General features: G+C 35.4%; 1 long non-coding RNA gene across 1 annotated transcript; it reads right to left on the bottom strand.

Annotated features, from left to right (window-relative positions):
* Positions 1–7,543: 7,543 nt before the first annotated feature.
* LOC138325898 (uncharacterized) lies at positions 7,544–9,618 on the bottom strand. Its single transcript, XR_011208836.1, has 3 exons — positions 9,494–9,618; positions 8,980–9,192; positions 7,544–8,639 (listed from the first exon to the last, which is right to left on the bottom strand). It is a non-coding gene; the product is annotated as an uncharacterized lncRNA (long non-coding RNA).
* Between the last annotated feature and the right edge of the window lie 1,045 nt (positions 9,619–10,663).

Below are 10,663 nucleotides of genomic sequence, written 5' to 3'. Positions count from 1 at the left end.
ACGAGTCTTAAGTGGGACCTGTTACCTTACGAGTCTTAAGTGGGAACCTTTACGAGTCTTAAGTGGGACCTGTTACCTTACGTCTAGTGGACCTGTTACCTTCACGAGTCTTAGGGACTGTTACCTTAAGTCTTAGTGGGAACCTGTTACCTTCACGAGTCTAAGTGGGAACCTGTTACTTAGAGTCTTAAGTGGGAACCTGTTACCTTACGAGTCTTAAGTGGGAACCTGTTACCTTCACGAGTCTTAAGTGGGAACCTGTTACCTTCACGAGTCTTAAGTGGGAACCTGTTACCTTAACGAGTCTTAAGTGGGAACCTGTTACCTTTACGAGTCTTAAGTGGGAACCTGTTACCTTAACGAGTCTTAAGTGGGAACCTGTTACCTTTACGAGTCTTAAGTGGGAACCTGTTACCTTAACGAGTCTTAAGTGGGAACCTGTTACCTTTACGAGTCTTAAGTGGGAACCTGTTACCTTTACGAGTCTTAAGTGGGAACCTGTTACCTTACGAGTCTTAAGTGGGAACCTGTTACCTTTACGAGTCTTAAGTGGGAACCTGTTACCTTTACGAGTCTTAAGTGGGAACCTGTTACCTTTACGAGTCTTAAGTGGGAACGTGTTACTTTAACGAGTCTTAAGTGGGAACCTGTTACCTTAACGAGTCTTAAGTGGGAACCTGTTACCTTAACGAGTCTTAAGTGGGAACCTGTTACCTTAACGAGTCTTAAGTGGGAACCTGTTACCTTTACGAGTCTTAAGTGGGAACCTGTTACCTTCACGAGTCTTAAGTGGGAACCTGTTACCTTCACGAGTCTTAAGTGGGAACCTGTTACCTTCACGAGTCTTAAGTGGGTTTCTTGTATTAGAATGGTAGTGACCTTATAACAACGTGGTGTTATAAATTACAAAGCAGCGTCAGAATACAAAGCGATCCAGTGTAAAAAAACAATTATTCTAAGTAAAGAGGAAGTAAGTCTATCAGATATTTATTTTATCCTCACTCGAGAAATAGTCAAAGAACCAACCATGTGACTGAAGATATCAGGAATCTTCTGGATGTGTATGATACCAAGGGAAGTAACTCTATTTTCGAAGGTAGCAAGACTCTGGCTAGAATCCGCCAAGCCAACAAATCATTGCGATGAATAAACCAGGGGCGAAGAAACCGGGGGGGGGGGGGGGGGGGGGGGGGGGGGGGGGGGGGGGGGTGGGGGGGGGGGGGGGGGGGGGGGGGGGGGGGGGGGTAGGGGGGGGGCAACTGCCACCCCGTTCCCCAGGACGGGAGGGCAAACATGTCTTTTTGCCCCCCCATTTTCGCCGACTGAAATTTTCTAAAAGATGCTTATTTGAAAGAAAAAAGGGTCCTCCTGCACATTTTTCGTACTTCATTCCAGAAAATTTTCCGCTGCGCGGCGCATTTCCTAAAACGTTCAAGCACATGATGCCAAACCTTAAAGATGCTCCACCGCCGACAGAGTATAAATGATATTCATCATTTGAATAATAATTGGTGTTTAATCGTGTATATATATGCCTAATTAACACACACAAAAAATAAAATGATTTGTTTCGCCATTGATGCATGCGCAATCAGTACTTCATTTCATATAGAATATAGTGACATGGAATTTTTTCGGGATGCAATTAATTATTTTTCATATTTTTAACTTGAAGTAAAATAAGAAGCTCAAACTTTTCAATGGTGATAAATGTGTAAAGTAAGTAACTTTTGTTACTGAAGAAAAATACTAAATCGTCTACTCCTGTTTTTGATAGTGGAAAATTATCATTTGTCAGCGGTGGAGCATCTTTAAATAGTAAAAATTCAATGCACACAAACTAGACTAAAAATGTCCATCAAGGGATTCTATGTACTATTTAAAAAAATGTCTCTAAAAGATCAATTTATTTATATGTCTTAGCGAGACAATAAATTCATTTGTTTATGTTACACAACAATGTGCCGATGGTGTGAAGCCGGTATATTCAGATCGAGTAGGGTTGCATAATGTTATGACGACAAAATTATCATTTCTAAATGCAGGTAGCTTTAAATCGAAAAATTACCATGTTAAGAACGCTTTATAATCATTAAAATACATCGTAAAACTCATCTCAGCCATTCTAAATCGTAATTTTTTTTCCCGGGGGAGACCCCCGGACCCCCCTAACACCAAATTCTCGCGCCTTTGGGCGCTCACAAATTCATCAAAATGCATCGTAAATAAAACCTCATCTAAGCCATTCTAAATCGTAATTTTTTTTCCGGGGGAGACCCCCGGACCCCCTCCCCCCCCCCCCCCAAAAAAAAAAAAAAAAATCCACCAAAATCTCGCGCTTTCGGGCGCTCGCAAAATCATCAAAATACATTGTAAAACTCATCTTAGCCATTCTAAATTACAATAAATTACAATATTTTTCCCGGGGGTCACCCTCAGACCCCTAAAACACCAAAATCTTTGTTAATTATTCGTTAATTTCCTTTTAGCGACCCCACTGTCTATAAATGTGTACAAGGATTATTTAATGATATATGAAAAATGTACATAAAGCATATATGGTTGGGAGTTAATCTCCTCCTGAAGGTGCGACGGCGGGGGAGGTGGGTTACAAAATATTGAGGACCTTTGCCCCCCCCCCCCCCCCCCCCCCCCCCCCATTACGTTTCATCTTCCTACGCCACTGTAAACTATATACAGGAGAAGATCGTAGTTTCATGTTTAAACATATATTCACGATTTACAGTTTACAACTGTATGTAACATGACCATATGGATTCAGATCTGAAACACATCATGCTATGGAAGAGAATGAGATAGCCGAAGCTGCTTCTTCAAATTGATATAGCTTGGTGACGAAATTCAAAATTGAAAAATACTATGGAACAACTTTAAACAAACTAAATCATTAATTCGGGAGAGGAACAAGTATTACAGGAAGCTATTTTAGCGTTTTAAGCCAAACATGCATTCATTGCCGAGTATCCACGAAGAAGTAAACAACTACAACGTACGTCCACTATGTTACATTTTGTTAAGGAACATTAGAAATACTACAGAAATTGCTATGCTTATAAACATGTACATTACATCTATCCCGTTGTTTGCAAACGCTCTAGTAAAACTGTTGAGTACAAACAATGTACTATACAATGTATATCACAAAATGACATTTAAAAAAAATAAAGTCTTATGATGTTTTAGACAGCATAAACGGATGTCCTACAATGTAAACATCGATATAGCTAATGAATTTATCCCCACTTTTGTTCAAATTGTCACATTTTGGACAAAAATGTATGTTTAAATGTTTAGTTTGCCAAATCCGACCGGCAGCATGGATACATTAGATTTATTCGAAGTTTTAATATCTTCATCCTTATAACACAGATCCGACTTTCCCAAATAAAGACTTATATAAAAATAGAATACGTAGATTGTCTGACTAAAAAATGCTATGTGTCTGTACGTTCCCGGTAAATCTGACCAACAGCACGGAGATTCAAAATTTGTTATGATTTATTCGATGTTTTTACAATGATCATTCAGACGTGGGTTTTACTTTCCAAAATATAAACGTACAATGGACGTCATTCTGCCGACTTTAAACGCATTAATCGTGTACGTAAAATACAAAAGAGTGAAATAGATAATACCCCTTCGTATTGTCTCCATTTGACGAATCTAAGAGAATATTTTGTAAAATATTGAAATATGTTAAGTATGATGTTAACTCTTTTTAAATAGACGAAGAGAACTTTTGAAATATTTTTCTATTCTTTCATAAACGCTTTCTTGCTCAACAAAAGTGACTCTGGCTGTTACCAGGACTTTAATTAATCAAACAAACGAAGCGTTACAAAACGGCAAGTGATAAGCTATCAGAGGATACAAGACAAACATACCACAGTCTCCCAAAACACACACAAACACACGCGTAGTAGGTACAGGAGAAATACTTCACCGATTAACAACTGTCTTGAGGACCAAACACTAATCACTGATAAATATTTGTATCGGCATCACAAATAAGTTCAATGCTTACTTCTAATACAACGTTTACTTTGTAAAATATATACATATATATATAGTCAAATTGTAGGATTCTAGCACGGAGTGCCTGGTATCTGGAGTGAGTCGGGGATGACGTGACAAATCTTGTATTTCAATGGAGTCATAATGATAATTCGAAAAAGTGATGCATCGTTTGTAAACTCTGACAAAGTGATTCAACTTTACAACTTCAACCAATTATTGTTAAAACGATTACGATTGCAGCCCAAAAGACTAATACTCAAATAATGGAAAAACCCACAAAACAAACGCACAACATTACGATGTGATTCATGCGGTGATAAATGCGAATGATTATAAATTTTACTTGAGTATTAAAGCTATTTTAAATGGGCCTATTTCATCTTAATGTTATCAGATTTCTCGTTACCGTACCAGGAAGTCTATGGGGATGGTCACATAATTTTGAAACTGAATCCGTCGTATATAAATAGGTTTTGAGATTTAATCAAAAATACAAATTTTATCTAAAATAACAGTTCTGAATACTGTGTGTTTGAAAACTGGTGTTAGCGCCATGACAATTAAGCACAACTAGGCTAAAGACGCAATAGTTGTGGATGTTGTATGGATTTAACAACATAAACATCAAACAAATCTTTAATTAAATGACTACCAACACAAGTCTAATACTTTTACTTATATAATGCTCAAACACAGTAATACTACCGTCACAAAATAACTGCAGTCTTCTCTCTAATATTCCCTACCACTGAGTACATCATGCCAGGAAGTCTATCTGTGAAACAGCTATCTGTGAAACAGTGGGAATCTGCGTATTAAAACGGATCAGAATAATCAGACGAATAAATACAAAGGGAAATACATTTATATATTGGAAGTAAATCAAAACTACTATCTACACCAAATGAATGTGATTTAGATTCAAGAAATTAGAGCAGGAAACGACAAAATAACTAGATCAATATAACCTGCGGTAGTAGTATTCTCATCAAATTAGACAATACGTACGACAAACTCCATCTCACGAAGCACAATATACATGTATACATACCAAGAGAGATAACTCTATTATCTTATCCACAACTCGATGAGACGAAAAACCTTTAATTTTAATGAAATGATCAATGCGGATACCAGGCTTTTATTTTTTGTAGACAGCCAGAACAGGATATTCACACTAACGGTAGTGAATAATTCAGAACAGTAAAAAACGCTCAAAAGGCGATTCATCAAAATTAGTCTGTGGTCAGATTGTACTAGTGCGGTCACATTGCTAGAATGTAGGGGGGTGACCTCGATTCGATATTTTGTGATCTTAGCACGTCAAAGAATGTAATTTACCCTTTTGAAACAAAGAGTAAATCTTTTCATTAAGTTAATCCTCGAAAATAAGGACTTATTTTCCTTAAAAAACCCTTTTAATCCATTGAAATAAATTCAGCATATGATAAAAGGGTGGATACTTGTTACATGAAAAATATACTGTCCCTAACTGCATGATGATGAAATATGTGTACATGTATAAGAAGTCACCTCTGACGGTGTGACGGTGTATAGCTGTACCATGATCTTCATTATTATCTGGGAACTACTATAGATTAATGAATGATGTATCCATAGGATCAATAATTGATTCTACTAGATATATAACTCAAAGAAATTTAAAGAATTTATGAATACAATAAATGGTTGGTGAAGTAACGTAAATCAAAGACTCTTTTTTACTGACAATGTGGTTAGTTTAAACTCTTTTTTACTGACAATGTGGTTAGTTTAAACTCTTTTTTACTGACAATGTGGTTAGTTTCTGATATGTTAAAGTAGAGATTGAATGTAAATAGGTTAAGTATTGTTTTTACAATGCGATAAAACATGCTTTCTGTGTCTATTAAGTAAGTATTACATGTACTATGCAGTCGCTATAAATACATTTAGGTATATACACGACGGAGAAATGGGCGACATCACTATTCATGCATCTGACGTCATAAATATGCACAAGGAAGTGTCACCAAACGTCGTATGCTACGATTATTGCTGGTGTAATTAATAAATCAAACTTGAGAAATTCATGCGCATCTAGATTCCAAGGAATTCTTTTAAACTTACATAAAAATTAGCCGTGTCATTTAAGTATTTGCTAATGGAAAAGTACAGGTTATAATCAAACCAGAGACAATTTTACCATTGCACAAATTGTCGCATAGGTATATATTTAATCAGATACAGATATGCTAATTAGAAGACAATTCTTCCCAGTCCTAAACCGATTTACCTTCGCTGTCATCCGATACTATACACAATGTTTAATGACAGGAATAACCGATTTACCTTTGCTGTCATCCGATACTATACACAACATTTAATGACAAGAATAAACGATTTACCTTCGCTGTCATCCGATACTATACACAACATTTAATGACAAGAATAAACGATTTACCTTCGCTGTCATCCGATACTATACACAACATTTAATGAAAAGAATAAACGATTTACCTTCGCTGTCATCCGATACTATAGACAACATTTAATGACAAGAATACGGGTTTCATGATGGGGATGATTCTCCCAGAGGTTTCCACGTAGATTGTCAGCCTATTATTTCTATGTAAAATTACACAAGACTAAAAATTGTAAAAATTTCATCTCTGACCATCATCGTCTGTTGATACTGTTCCATTGTAGCCACTTCTTATCTTAAAAACCATACGCTCTGATGTCGTTAATGTTTACGCTCTTCTTCTCTACGGTATACATGCTTTTAGTAAAACATACAGCGTGCGCTAAAGTTTGGTCAGTAACAGAAACTGCTGATGGAGACATGACTAATTTAATGTGTACGATAGTTCACAACATACCACAGTGTAAAAGAATAATTATTTAACTTTAGATTAACTTGAGTACGTGTTTATGTAAATCTAACACAGAAACCAGTGTAAGCATCACAAAACAGTTTATGAAGAGAGTACATTATACTAGGTTATTTGGTAAGGCGCCAACGAAAATATATATCAAAGTGGATAATTTTTATTAAATCTACCACACACAATCTCGTAAAATCACAAACTAATTACGGATTATTTTTTTTCTTATCAATTATTACGCAGCAGTTGAAGGCGCCAATTCGAAACAGCCATACAAACGGCTACGTCATTTTTATCTTGAGATAGTTTCAAATACACTTTAAGGCAATGAAAACACTCTTTGCAAGGAATATGCTATTATGAGCATAGGCAAGAGTTATGACTAGTGAGTTGTAACACTAATTATATTATTGTATAAAGCACGTGAGATGATTTTTGGATATACAGATAAAATTGTAAAACTTAATGATGTCTGATGATGGTTGTTGGATTAGAGGTAACATCTTATTAACATCCCCTCCATTGAGCTTATCACGATAGGTTTGTTGTCGATACAAATTTTGTTCATCTAGTTTCATACATGTACGCAATATTGACATATTGACTGAGTGTTTAAATAAAAGACGAACTCATTTCACTTCCAAAAGCTGCTTTTAGCAGAATATTTTTGTCAAAATTATACAAAGAAATTAGTTACATTTTGTAAATGTCCCTTTCTCTCTTTCATTCTACATGTCCCCAAGCTCCATACAAAACTCTGATTTTAACACACCCATACACACACTTACAAAGAAAGAGAATTTATCTCTTCGGTGTTGGAATATATCAGCCATTTCTCATCCGATTTCAATTATATTTGCAAAAACTGTCTCGGGAGATCCTGTTCTGCAGTATTTAAAAAAACAATTAGTAGACTTGATCTTTTTTCTAATTTGACTTTTTTTAAAATGTACATGTATACCAAGTCTATATCGCATCGCATTATTTATGACGAAAGTTTGTCAGTTCTCCTAACCGTTGGTTAAACCATGGTTATGATATATCCACTATACGTCCGTCCTTATAGTATCACAAAGCCTAGTAGTCTCGCAACAAGCTGTAAAATGTACACGGCAGTTTATGTGCAGGTATGGCTATTTTAATAACCCTTCACATTATACAATTGGAAAGCACTATGGTTTATATTAAAAGGAACTATCAAGTCAAGAACGTGCTCCATTTACATGTATACCACAACTTAGAAATGACTCAATGAAACATAGATGCACAATTAACGAGATATATCACCAATTAGTTAAGCGTGAGGTGAAACCCCGTTATGTCGGTTCACCATATGAAAGTCTTTAAGCTTTATGTAAAGACGAGATCAGGGTAGACTGAATTGGTTATTTATATAAACCAATACGAAAATATAAAACGTCAGTCCGAAGAAACTACGAGTATTTTATGTGGATCTATAATCTCAATAAGCTGTATAGTGTAAAAATTCCTATTCATGTTGAAATGCAAAATGAATTATGGCATTGGTATTGTATGAAGCACCCAAGTCCCACTTTTTGACCTGATGTTGAGCATCATATTGTCTCGTATATCATTTGCATTTGCTTGTGTACGCTCGAGTCCACAGGTGGTTGATTACCATATACACAAAACCGAGAGATTTTTTGTCGTCTAGCCATCTTCCCAAACATGTAATATGTTTTCCCCTTCCGTATAGCGGACGTGATACTCTCTCTGTAATAAAACAACTATACACTGTCAGAATTTGTAAACTAGAAATCTGCGTTGGCTACAATTGAAATACAAAAGGAAAAAATCAAATCCATATTCCCGCTTGAAAAATTAACTAATTGCATTTCTTAAAATGACAACGAAAATTGTATTAGCGCGAAAACTCCGATTTGAAGTGCTTTAAATTGATTAAGCTAATTCAAAATTTAAAATTAGCATTTTTCTCATAAGGTAGGTACAGCAACATGATTTAAACATATAAGATAGTATTCACACATCATCACACCAATAAGTCATTATTTCGGTACCGGTTGTTAGATGGTTTGGACCGGCAGTAACTCACCTTGCCAGCAGCCCGCTGACGGGTAAGATGTGGCGTCTTTGTGTGATGTAAACGCCGACGTAGAATAGTTTCTCTAACGTCATGTTTTCTGGGGTCAAAGGTTGAAAGGTTTCAGGTTATAAATGAAATGTGTTGTGTGTCAATCGTGAGACTTTCTCGGCCCTGTATATAATGATTAAGCATCAGCGTTCTTCGTATCATTTTAAGCAGCTCCTGCAATAACACAGTTTTTCCTAGAATCTCGCATATCACATAACATATACATGAAATAGTATCCTACAAATGTAGTATACCAGTATCTCCCATATAAACAAAACACTTTTTTGAAATACTCTAATTTTGAATGATAGTGAAGTTATCAAACGGTAATAAGTTATTTACAAATAACAGTTCCATATACTACACTATAACACATAAAGAAACCCTGAACTCCTCGCCTTGTAGTGTAAACGTTTAGCAATAAAGATACAGAAATGTGCCCTGAAATAAACCAAAGTAATAAACAGACACCTACCTCAAGTCTTCGTATCTTCCTCCTTACCGGTCACCGGACGGTGTGGCAATGGTGAACGTTTGCCGGCTTGAGTCTATTTATACCATCGCCCGACGTACGACCTACGATTGGCTAACGTATTCACATCGTTACTATACATAGCGCTGACGTAGCGGTATTTTCCCAACCCATTGCGTCAGCCAAACGTACAGTAAATTTCCTCGGTCGTTGTCACAACACAATATCTATTTATAGATCACGGGCCGGAGTGGATAATTTATGATGAAATCAGCATTTAGATAAATAGTTTTAGATGGACTCTGTCTCTATTGTCCTTCAAAGCACACATAAATATAATCTATGTTATTGATAATGAAATACGATTATGATATATTGCTAGATATTGCTTTAGACAGAAATTAAAATCTAATTGATTAAGATATAAAGTAATAATACATTTTGTCTAAAACTAAATTGATTAAGAAATAAGTGAACAAAACATTTTGCCTAAAACTAAATCTTTAATTTTTATACAGAGTTCGGGTCGTCTTTCGTTTTATACATTTTATAATTGTTTGTTAGTTGAGTACATTACCATTGGCAGCTGTATAATTAATATATGGTAATAAAAACCCAAACGAAACTTTTTAATTTTCAAAATATAACTGTCAAATGAGTTTGATAATTTTATAAAATACCAAATGTGTTAGCTTTTAGCATTAATACTTTTAATTACGACTCCCTTGCCATTAAATTACATAAATTGGCCTTTCAAACGTTGACCAAAGATTGCTTTATGTCTGACAATTGAAAGAGGGATCTTCTCCGCTCTCAAAATCTTATCCAAGATGGCATCCGGTCGGTCATCTTATCAATCGATACAATAAACAAGCATCTTTATTTTACGTCGAATGTATATTACTTACAACAAAAGCTATCAGTAGCTTGTATTTCGACAAACAAAAATGAAGAAACATAAGAACTAGGATATAACGAGTAAAAAGGGAAAACAAAACGTACACAAATCATGCATGGTTATAATAAGACACTTATTTCAGTTAAGATATGATTTTATATTTATGACACAATACGATAATGATAAATAAACTATAAAAGTTTATCACAGACAATTATGATATTTACAAAGGATTCATTATAGCTAAGAGATAAAATGTAGACCAGAGAGCAAGT

Source organism: Argopecten irradians, chromosome 6 (assembly GCF_041381155.1).
Source record: "Argopecten irradians isolate NY chromosome 6, Ai_NY, whole genome shotgun sequence".
Lineage (NCBI taxonomy): Eukaryota > Metazoa > Mollusca > Bivalvia > Pectinida > Pectinidae > Argopecten > Argopecten irradians.
The sequence above is the reverse complement of the archived record's forward strand: the minus strand, read 5'-3'. Positions and strand labels throughout refer to the sequence as shown.